Source organism: Chroicocephalus ridibundus, chromosome 6 (genome assembly GCF_963924245.1).
Source record: "Chroicocephalus ridibundus chromosome 6, bChrRid1.1, whole genome shotgun sequence".
Lineage (NCBI taxonomy): Eukaryota > Metazoa > Chordata > Aves > Charadriiformes > Laridae > Chroicocephalus > Chroicocephalus ridibundus.
This window is the reverse complement of record NC_086289.1, coordinates 56,408,424-56,420,501: the sequence shown is the minus strand read 5'-3', so window position 1 is coordinate 56,420,501 and position 12,078 is coordinate 56,408,424. Positions and strand designations below refer to the sequence as shown.

The 12,078-nt window shown below is 43.1% G+C and overlaps 1 protein-coding gene across 1 annotated transcript in view; it reads right to left on the bottom strand.

Moving 5' to 3' along the window:
- The window catches only part of GPC1 (glypican 1), a 218,398-nt gene that overhangs the window by 89,361 nt on the left and 116,959 nt on the right, over positions 1 to 12,078 (bottom strand). The gene's annotated exons all lie outside the window — the stretch shown is intronic.

Below are 12,078 nucleotides of genomic sequence, written 5' to 3'. Positions count from 1 at the left end.
CTGACGCTCGTTCACATTAAGATCCTTCTACCTTGCTCCGGCATTCAAATGGGCATTTTGGCCAGCACAACTGCAACTGATTTCCAATTCAGGTCACCTTCACATCACAACCATGATCAGGCTTCAGTCATTAGGTCCACCAGCATTAATGATCCCTTTGTAACTCTTCTAGATGTTATTACATTGCACACTGCTTTGTTTGGATTATTTCAAAGCGTCCCATTTCTTGTTATTATGGAAAGTCAAGAAACATAACATGAGCAGGGCTCCTAAAAATGAGATTTATGCCCAGCTGCACTGTTCAAGCAGAGTTACGGTGCAGAGAAAATTACAGGCAATAAATAAATGTGTATATGGATAGAGGATGTCTTTTAATACGTATCTGCAAAACATTCTTTGGAATGCTTAATGAGAAACCTATTTCTGGTCCTCTAAAACCATTTGCTTAAGACTTAGTGTGCTCTGTACTTAACTAGGGTTAGTGGGCCAGCAAACACCATATTTTTCATTTCCATTTCAAAGGATTCCAGCAGAGGCAGATATTTTCAAACATTGCATTTGCAATATAGTGCTGCTATTAAACCTGTAAGACAAACTAATTGCATCACCCGCCACAGAAAACCTGGGTGTCATTTGGTATGCCACTGGAAGCGCAGAGGGACGGCGGGCATCCTTCCAAAGTACAGGTTACACCCATAAATCCTCTTTCACTAACCCCATGAGCTTCTTTATCTGATTCTCTGGGATCATGTAACACTTCTGGAGCTGACTTTCAGAAAATGAACATAGCCAGGAGTCTACAATAAAGTTTTTTCATCCTTGCCTTCCATGGTCTTACAAAGCAGCGTCATGTGAATAGACTGGGCTAATTTGATAGAGCTGCCTGCTAAAATAACAGCTGATACTCAAAGATGATCTGCAAAATACCATCCAGCAAGGTTCATTCCCCACTGCTGCCCCTCTTACCCACAAACTGCCCAGGATTAATGAGCATCTCTTCCTCTCACCGGTGTCTCATGGCTCCACAACAGGCTGCTATTACTCTGGCAGGACACCCTAGCACCCAAGGTGGACAAAGACCAGAATAAATCATGTGCCTTCCTTGCTTATATGCATGCAACCAGCAAGGAAAGCACCGCTACCTCTTCAGTGGCATATCTGTCACACGAGAACGTCACAGCAGGTTTCATGGTTAGCAAAAGTCTAAACGTACTCACTTAAGTCAATACGCAGGTCAGAACTGCAGTCTGCAGTCAATAAAGGAGGTGAAGATGTGGTGAAAGCCCATAGATGACAGACAATAAGCACGAGAAACAGTAAAAGATGAGGATGCAACATCCCACTAATTTCACAACAAAGAGGTGGCTTTGAGAGCTAAACCAGGCAACTAATAAAACCTGACATATTTAAGTTGAAGATATTATCATGAAAAACCTAAAGACTCCCCATGCATCAAGAAAATGAGCTTGAAAAAGCAATGACTGGTTGAGCCAGTAATTTATAATCTCTCAGCTGCTGAGATTGTGAACAGTGGCACTTTGTAATCTTATAGGGAAAGCAGCTCAAATGCCATCTGGTCATATATTTCCAGCCAAGATCATTTAGTGGAGCCTCTAATGAAAAAAGTTGCGCATCCTCCTAAAAATCCGAATTATGCCAGCTGTGCCACAGTGTCACTTTTGTTTTCAAGGAGAAGGACAGCTGTCATTCCCCTTTCCTCTGAAGATAGGAAGCAGACCGCCTTGCTTAAGAGACCTAATTTTTCTTGGATCGCCCTAAATTATCTTACCTGTCGCTAGGCAAAGAAAGGGCGCAGTCCCTGTTAACAGTTTTTGTTTGATTTTTGGTGACATATATACAGCACTCGGTTTCTCTACCCACCTTGCTGAGCTACTGTGAAGGAGGTGATATTTGTACCTTAACTCTAATCTGACCTGAGGTCGGTACAAAGAGAGTATGGGCTCGACAAAAATCAGCAGACCTGCCTTGGCATAAAACCAGTTGGAGAGAGAGGGCAGTTAAGCTCGTCATCTTCACCTCTCCTAACGAAAGAGACATTTCATATTTTAGATATTACCTCAGCAGCTTACTGCCAGTTTTAAATTGCTCTGTCATCTCAGATTAGCGCTCATCATTCATGCTCATGTAAACTAAATGGTACCTCTCCTGAAACACGTCGGGGAAAAAATGGGATTACAATGAGGGCTGCAGGGCAGGAAACTTCTAATCCGTGAGCAACTAATTGTCGTAGGTACTTCTTCGTACTCCCGTCCACTGAGCCATCCATTTGAAGCTGTATATTTGCTATTACGTTATTTTAAGGTCAAATCTTGTTTGCCTTAAGCACACAACGACTCCCACTGGCTCCAAGGGACTATTTACAAAAGCAAAGATATACAACCTCAAACGTGCAGCAAAAGAAGTACCACCACCAAACTCTCTATAGCAAACCTACGCGCTGCCAGGACGCAAGAGCTAAGAGCACACCTTCAAACCCACAGCCTGTCTAGGCTCCTCCACCCACTCACAAAGAAAAGCACCAGCGGGGAGAATTATAGCCCAATACTCCGTGTGACAGGAAGGAAATAGCATTGGGAAATGCTTATTTTAATGACAGAAAAATATTTGCCAGGCTTGGGCTTAGCAGCAGTAGAAATGTTATTACTTTCCAAGCTGGAAGAGGAAATATTTCAAGGGCTATTTTTTGACACCTTCACTGTGGCTTGATTTCTGCATCTATTAAGAAAAAGTCTATATAGCCTGAGCTGTGGCTGCTTTGCAAATCTTTGCATACAACTCCATTTTATGAGACTATAGTGAGATAGAATTGTATATCATTTACATCGGGCTGAACAGCTACCAAAAGTGGATGTATATGAAAATATTAAATTCCCCTTGGTTTTGTTTCCAGAATTAATGCTAAATTCAATGTCGTCTTCATTTTATTATTTCTCAGAGTACAAAGAAGCAAGACAGAAAAGTGCCCCATGAAGCACTGCTGCGTAAAGAGGGCTGATGCATACGGTTTCCTTCGTAATGCATGAGTTTGTCATCCTTTTAACCCAAAATATCCTTAAAATGTTCAGAATATAGAAAGCTTTATTTCCTAGTGATTTGCAGTTTCATCTTCCCAGCATGCCTACGTTGAGTGAAATCCATTTACAAATACCATCACTGCAAGCACTTCAAAGCCTAGGAAATGTCTTCTAATTGTAATTACTGCGCCTGTCTTGGGCCATCCTGAACCTCCCTTCAAACGCCCACTGATTTTGGTGGGACTGCAGAATACTAAGCAATGACACCGGCGAGTACATTAGCTCTGTTACACTGCTGTGAAATTAGACAACGAAGAACCAATATTTCTGTGCTGTAAAGTTCCAGTAACCCAGACAATCATGGCAAGGGCAGTAAGTGAATGGCTCTGAAGGATGAACATTTACAAATGTGGGACCATCTAGCTCTGGAAATTACCTCTCGGAGTTATGATGATGTACTTTAGCTTCTCCTTCATTATGTGCAGGCAAGTTTTTAGTCTAATTTCTGGGTTCAGGGCTTTCTGAAAAGAAATAGCCATTCATTTTAATCTTGGAATAAAGAGAAATGGGAGAAAAGAAAAATGAGGCAAAGATGTCTACAAAAATGCTTCTTAATATGGATTTCTCCTGGCTATTGCTTATTTCCCAACTGCTCCTCTTTAACAGAGCCCATCTCTGTTTTGAACACATAATGTTATCCTTCCTCTATCCTACTCCTTCCATGCATAATAAAGTGCATTTAAAGTACTTATATGGCTGTTGTTACTAAAGGATGTGTGCACCTTTTTAGTCTATCTATCTTCATAATACCTGTGGGAGCTGGGAAAGTCCTATTACAGTCTCAGGCTCAGAACATCAGAGATATTTAGGGGCCTGCCACTGAGATAAATGGGATTAGCTGCCCCATGGCTTTCCTGGCTCAGAGCCTCCACTATGTCCCTAAAATCACAAAGGACATCTTAAATGAAGCAGGGAACCGCTCTTAAGAGTCTCACTACCTAGGCTGGGGGGCTCATTTCTGGACCAGCTTTTCTTTTTTGATTTAGCCTTATGTTGCTGAAGGATAAAGATATTAGATAAGGCAAAAATCATGTCGTTATTCTTTTCTGTCTATGTACATCTTTCTTAAAAGCTTTCAACTGTTGGCGTACACTGGCTACAACCACTTTGGTATACTCTGCTTTAATCCAGCTCGGTTTTGTCTCAAAAGGCTCTGCATAGAAGTCCACAAATAACTACCAAAGCTCTTATTTAGCTCAGCACTCCTGACTTCTTTCCCTACAGAGCAGCAAATAGACTTTTATTGCCCTTTGCACCTGGCTTTGTTGTGCAGAAGCACTGGTGAGCAGCTGCTCACAGAGCATGCTCGGGTGAGGGCCGGGGGGCTGTGCAGTGGCTGTACACACGCACCCTTACCAGCACGGCCGACTTAAAAAGGAAATTTCCATCTTTTCCTGGGGGACTCCACCAGTTCCCTGCCCAATTCTGAGCCACAGACGTACAAAACACCCAAGCCGCCCGCCCGCATGGCACAACAGGAGCAGCGTAGCTCCTCTCCTTCATGCTTGGGAATTTGGCTAAACATGCTCTGCTTACTAACACAGGTATCTGACTTGAATGTCAAACTTCCCAAAAGCAAACAGCGAACCGCTCTGACGCAAGGTAACAGTAGACAATTTTCATAAAGAAACAAAAACTCGCTGTCTCAAAACCGGGCTTCATACAGGCACCTTCGGCTGGTCAAAACAAGTCGCTACCCTGAAGCGCTTGCCTTGGGAGGGTTATCTCAAGGACCCTGGCCTCCTGGTGCAACGGCACCACGACCTACAGTGGCCAAATATTCATCAGGACAGTGCAGGCGGAATATTTTTTCTTACCGCAACCACAGGAAGAGGTGATTTTTTCCTCCACGGTCACTAAGGAGCCCAGAGTAACCCCAAAATACTGTTCTGTCCTAATTGCCACAGGCACATGCCTTTGAATAAAGAAAAGATGGTATTTTCCACTTCCTCAATGCAATTACCTCTTAAGATATGCATTAGTTCAATCTTTCCAGGATTTAAATTAAGCCAAGAATTAAATCATCCAAAGCTAACTACCTGAACATTTTAAATGTCTTTCAACACCTTAAAAACAGACAGTCTTTGATGCTCATTACTTTAAAGCCACAGAATTTTGTCTGGAAATTGACCACTTAAATTCCTTAAAGTGGAAGTTGAGAAAAAAAATTATCTATTTCCAGACTCTAATTAATATTTTATTATTTAGCCCATATGTGAAAAGTGTCTTGAGCCTGGTGGATTTTTATATTAACTAGGATGTTAAAAACAAGGGGGTTGTATTGGCATACAAATACAACTACATCTCAACATGTGTTTGGTGTAGGAGGGATAAAGGTGAGAATTCCCGCTATAAAGGATTATATCGCGTTTTTGGACTTGCATTCTTCGCTTTGTCTAAGACGTTGACATGCCAGCATGGTCACGATGGTAAGCCCTCAGAGCATTAACACAGGTCTCGTTCATCAGATCAGCAATTCTTGTAAATAAGAAATTACAAATTGTTCCTTGGATATTAGTTTTGCTAATTTGACAGTGTTGAAAAATAATTTTGTTCCTAATAGGACTTCAAAGCACGCCTGCTTCCTTGCCCAAATTGCCTGTTTGCAGCAATCTGAAATGGAAGTATTTTATCAGCTGAGCTTGACAGAGTGAATTTCTATTACCATAAGAAAAAGAACTTCCAGTATCCGATTTCAGGATCCAAATTGTTTCAGTTCATTGTGAATCTCTGGAAGTATGGAGAAAATGTACTCTATTTCCAGTTTAACACTGCCACAAAATACCCTCAATCTGCAACTCTACAGATAAATGTCTGGGTTTACACACAAAGAGGACAAAACTCTAGTGAAATAATTAGCAAGATTTACTGTAGCACTCTGACTGCAGGGGAGACCTGAGAAAATGTAAATGTGCTGTTGGTGGCTGCTTGGGAAGCTTCTGGTGCAGAACACAACAAATATCAAACAGTCCAATTACCGTGATGAAAGTGCTCAGTCAACACGCTGCGACCCATCACTCGGCTCTGGCGGGGAAGCATTTTATTCGTATTGCGGTTTGTGGCTTGCACAGATATCGCCCGCTATCTCAAATGCCCGTCCTTTTAAAATCTATTGCACAATAGAGACCTGCGAGTTTTACGACAGCACAGATTCCAATCTTTTTAGCCCTTTTAATGAAAATTAATCATCGTACTTTTTTTTTAATGGAAAAAGACCAAACCTAACCTGTGCCTGCTGACGGAGTTCTGTAATATCACTCCTAATTCCTTTAAATGTGCTTTTTATGTTTGCAAGAAATATCCTTTTTCTGTCTTTGCTGATATACCCCAATCTATGCCCCAGCTGTCCAAGCACGACTGCTGCTGATCAGGCTGTTTCCTCCCGACTGCCGTCTGTCAGCATCTCCCTCCCGTGTGCTCAGGAATCTGCCTCTAAAGAGCCTGAACGGAGGGTGTGCAAGCGTTACTGGATACAGGGTAGTTATCTGTTCTCCTGGTGTTAAGCTACCCCCATCTTCAAAGCAGAATCCCCATCCAAAGAGAATCCTTCAGATCTGCAAATGCCGAGCATGCAAAGCAGCAAAATTCTCAGCCCTGATGCCCAGGAGGGACAGCCTGTTAAAGCTCAGCCTTTCCAGCTTCTTCACACCTCAGGCTCGGGGTGGTTTTTCACCTTATCCAGGCAATGTCCACTTCATCGGCCATGGAAGCACCCCTCCAGCAATTTTAACAGCCCCTGCATCAGATCCTTGCCCTGTGTCATGTTTATTTAAATGGAAAGGGAGGCTTTACACTCTATATCTCTATCTTTGCCAAGAGAGGTGGTGGAGACCCCATCCCTGGAGACATTCAAGGCCAGGCTTGATGAGGCTCTGAGCAACCTGATGTAGTTGAAGATGTCCCTGCTTACTGCAGGGGGGTTGGACTAGATGACCTTTAAAGGTCCCTCCCGACCCAACACATTCTATGAGTCTATAAGAAGGGCCATGGGATTAGGAGAGTGTCTACTCATTTATGAACAAAGAGCAGAGATCCTGGGGAAGGAGTTGCTGCAAGGACAGGCCAGTTTGCTTCAACAGCCTTTTTTGGTGGTGCTAATGTCTGCCTGTTGTAGAGAGAAGTCAAAGATCCCCCAAGAGGGATGCCTGGCTGTGCCATTCAGTGCAGGATGAGGCATGAGCTTCCTCCCCATCCCTGCACCCCACCAGCTGAAATAAGAGCAGCGGCTACTACCAGGATCGCTGCCCTCCGGCACCGCAGTCACTTCATGGCCTTACACATATCCCTTCTTCAACAAGTCTTGCCACAATGCTTACCCCTGGTCTAAGAGAGACATTTATTCCCACGGCTGTATTTCTGCTGTTTCTGTTCACTCAGCAGTTGGGTTTGATGAGAAGATTTCTTGGGATGACTCACATTCCACCCTCCGTTCACCCCTGAGGCAGCTGTTATCTGGGCAGTGATGAGCAGGTTTACAGCAAGCAAGTATTTCCCATTTTGTGCTTTCGTTACCTCCTCCCTTCCCTTTGGAGATGCACGAGGCAGGTGCCCACCGACCCTCTGCCACAGACACCTCTGGCAAAAGTGTCCCCAAGTGCTGCCACAGATGCTTCCAGCTCCTCCAGGAGCATGACTGATCTCAGCATCGCTGACCAAAGAGGTCCCAGCTGGGGGGCAGCACACACAGCCCCACCAGCACGCAGAACGAGGGAAGAAACAGCCCCAAAGAACTTAGAGAGAACCGCAGCATGCAGCTACCGTAAGGAGAGGGCTGTGAGCCCTACAGGCTCTCAGCTCAGTAACTACAGACTCAAATAACCGATAATCGCATCCTGTAAACTCATTTCTGTTAGCTCCGCTGACCAATGGCTTCTTTCCCTGCTCTACACACAGCAGACAAGGGCTTGTTCTATTTTCTTTGCCCCCAAGAGATAAAATTTTATATTTCTTACTGTGTATTTAATTTTCTGGATTTCTTTCAGAATGATACAGTCTGTCACAGCTTTATTCCCCAGTGCAAACCTGAAAATCACTGGGCCATGTCCTAAGCCAGTTACATCAACTTATTCAGTGTCAAAACTTGGCTCGGTTTTACAGCAAAGGCTCTTCAGTGACTCAGCTTCCCAGTAAATCTTCAGGGCTGTTAATCCACAGGCGGGTCCTACTCCAGTGCGATACATGTATGGTGTTTTCCTTGGCTAGGAATAAAACAGAACTGCTTCAGACACACTGTGCTTCAGCTGTATAAAATATCTCGATTAGCATTTCTTGTTTTGTTTTCAGAAATAAGAGGAAATAACAATAGACTCCAAATCGCTCTCTCTTTCCTCCGTAGCCGAAGCTGGCCCGCATAATTAAAGGTAATTGTTAGCTTCTTAATAGCTTGGCATTTTCCGCTGCACCTTCTAGAGAAGAGAAAAATCCAGAGCGAAGAACTATTGAATTGTGAACGTTCATTCAGCGTTCTCAGTGGGCATTTTCCTCTTGTATTTAAGCCAAAACAGTAAGTAATGTAGGCAGGAAGCATAGAGAGCAATTGCTTACTGGTGACCAAAGGTAAGAAAGGTCAAACGTTTATTTCCTATGTTGCTCCTATGCCTGCAGTGCCCAGAATCTTTTAATTATATTTCATGGTACTCTGAACTCGTACAAGGACATAAAACATATTTATAGCTCACTTAAACTCTTGGTAATGAAACAGCCATCCTACGTAGGACCTCTGCTAATCAACTGAAGACTTTCTGTGCATTAACTTTAAAAATGCAAAAAAAGCACTTGTTCCTTCTCCAGCAGAAATGCTTATCACAGTATAAAGGCAACAACAAAGAAAAGCTTTTTTTTTTTCTTTTCTTAGGTAACAGTTTGAGTCTGTATCAGTCACCTGTGATGTCTGAAGTACAAAAATACAATTTCACTGGCAACGCACATTTATTGTAACTGTTATTATAGCGCTGGAAGCTCTGAACCACACTGTGCCAAACACCGAAGAAACATATAATAAAAAGATCACCCCTCTCTAAAGCTTTTCCTGCCTAAATATGCAATTTTCTGCCTTTTACACAACAACAAAAAAAGGGGCAATCAAATAAAGAGGTCCTTAAAGATTTCACTTAACTAATCATACTTGATGCAAATTTCTGATGAGCAGACTGAAAAGCTGCCTAACCTAAGTGGAGCCTTACGTTATGTTTGTAATGAATACGGTCAAGTCTTCTCTTATAATTGCAAAGCCAAACATCACCACACTCAGGGAAAGGAAAAAAATTGTTGGCGAAACCTTCATTCAGCTCCCTGTTGTGCGTGCATTATGATACAATCTTTAATTAGCCTATGAGGAAATTAATAATTATGTACTGAGCGCAGGCTTTGGCTCCTGTACAGTAAATAATGCACCACGCTACACAACGAATTGGTGATGATTCAGCAGATGTCATCTATCATATGCCCCGCGAGAGGCAAGGGGCCTGTGAGAAAAAAAAATGGTCTAGGATCACATCATTAGAGAGAGAATATGAATAGTATATTTATGCCAGAGAGGGAGGCACAAATTAATACTGCACAAGGAATCTCAGTTCTAGTCTTTCACCTTGCTTTTTTGTGATGGACTATGCAAACATGAAAATATCCGGTGTTTCTGAAGGCGAATGCTCTACCGGGCTGGGCTCCACCGCGACCTGCGGGGACGAGAGGAAAGCTCGCCCGGCTCAGCTCAACTGTGTCCTCTCCAACCTGACTGAAAACAAAAAAGCAGAGGATGCCAAATCCTGCAGAAACAAGAACAGTTACATTCCTTTCACAGAGCTCCTTGAGCCGGACCAAATTCAGGTTTGAAGTAGCCGTGATTTCTCTGAGCTGAAGCAAATGCATGCCCAACATTTAAAATACTGGCTGGTTTTGTGATGGGCACAGCCAGCTGCGTAGCCTTCCTATTCCCTCGGAAGTGTGAAGGTGGAGCACCAGCCGGTGCTCTGGGGCTCTCAATTCCAGCCAAAGTGGTGAGTGTTGGAGGAGGAAGAACACTACCTCTCTACCGTTATTAACTGGGAGCCAAATTTGGAGAGCAAAGATAGAGACAGGCATTTGATTTACAGTGAACCAAGACAAACAGGATGCTCTACTTCTGCCCTCAGATGTCACGAATAAAGCACAAAGCAAACAAATGATGGCTATATATTATTCTTGGGTATTTCCACCTAAGCCCCTGCTTTTCCTACGGCCAGGAGCAGAGCCGCAGGCACAGACGGGTGCACCAGACCAGAGACGAAATCCTGCTCTCAGGAAAGTAAATTCCAGCCATTTCCCCCACGACAAGTTTACTACATGCTGCCGTGCAATACTTTTATTGGCATTCATTAGTCCTTGAGGACCAATTTATTCATTTTTAGCAGCATTAAAACAGAGGTTGCATTTTATAAGTGAATCGCTATACTGCTGGGGCTGTGGGAAGCTGCTCAATTATCTCCAGTGTGTTAAAAGCTGAATCCAGACTCAATGCTAACCTTAAATTGTAACAAACATTATTTCCCTGAGCCTTGATTTACTGACAGTCTGATCCCCAGCTCGCAGCTGTCTCGGGCTTTTGGGGAGGGAGGTTGGGGCTGTTTGGTTTGCTTATTTATTTTTATCATTGCCACGCAGCTTGAGAAACTGCAGAGCAGAGATGGCCACCACTGGGATGCTCAGCAGCAACTCACTACTGGAAAGGAAAACCAAAAGATTGAAGCCCCCAGTATTCACAGTGAAGCCGTTCCTCATTTTATATCTGATTTCTCCTAGATTTGGAGCTTCACTTCTGTTTAAGAACAGCTTTTTACTAGATATTTGTGGCATTCCCAAGTCAAATTAACAAGCTTGTTACCTCTTGACATGTAAATATCCCGTAATATTAATCCCCAGTGACACCTATAAAGAATACAGCAACTCCTGAAATTGGGGCTTGCCTCATTGCAACAGAAATGCATGCACATCTGTCTGCGTATGTACATACACATATATATCTTTCTATATATTTGAATGCCTCCCTTAACCAACACCGCCAAGCCACCGAGTTTCAATGAATTGATGCTCTTGACTGTACTGCTTTGGAAAAAGTCACAGCCCTCATTCTTTTCGTAAGAATGAAAATCCAAACAGCTTTCATGGCTTTCTTTATGATAATTTTTCCTATTTTGTTTAATTTTGTTTCAGACTATGATGTGGCAGCTCTTGCAGGTTGAGCCAGGGAAAGAGATTACGGTTGTTGTTTTAAGCAGCAGGTGTGGCGATCAACGTGGAAATGTATGTATCCCTCCTGGAGATGTAGCTACGACAAATGGAGACAACAGTTCCAGCACTACATGCAAAAATAAAGCTAGGTAAGAGATAAAAAGGTGCTTCAGAGGGAAAAACTGAATCCTTACGTCTTTTCTCTACTAATGAATGCACTCTCATTGTTTTCCTAACTGGGTTCCTACATGGGCTGCTTTCACATTAGCCTTTGGGCGAAGCGTGTGCTGATGCTACCCCCTTGGTCAGCAGGAATCATCTCTGAGCAAGTGGAGCAACTTTCTGGAAAGGACTGATCCTGCTGGGATAGCAGTGGATTAAGAGGAGTATTTCTAAAGAGAAATCTTTACAGGCCCCTGACAAAACTACCATTTTTACATGTCCTCTCCTAAAGAAGGCAATATTACTGAAGCAAAATGCTACCCCTGGTTCCACCAACTCAAAGCACCTGATGCTGGACTCACATTTTGCAGAATCAGGTCCCGTGAAAGCTGGGTTTTCTAATTTCTATTTCTCTTCACAGCGAAACAAACCCAGCTCATTGGTGTCTTGGCCAAATCTGCAGGTTTAATGAGAATGACTTAACACCACCCAGTTTCTTCAGAAGTAGCTACGAACTGCTGGGTAAAATGAGGGTTTTCTTTCCCTCTAACCTGGCTAATTTCAGAAAATACAAGAAATAGAAGCAAAATACCCTGCACAGCCTGGAAGGGAAGTG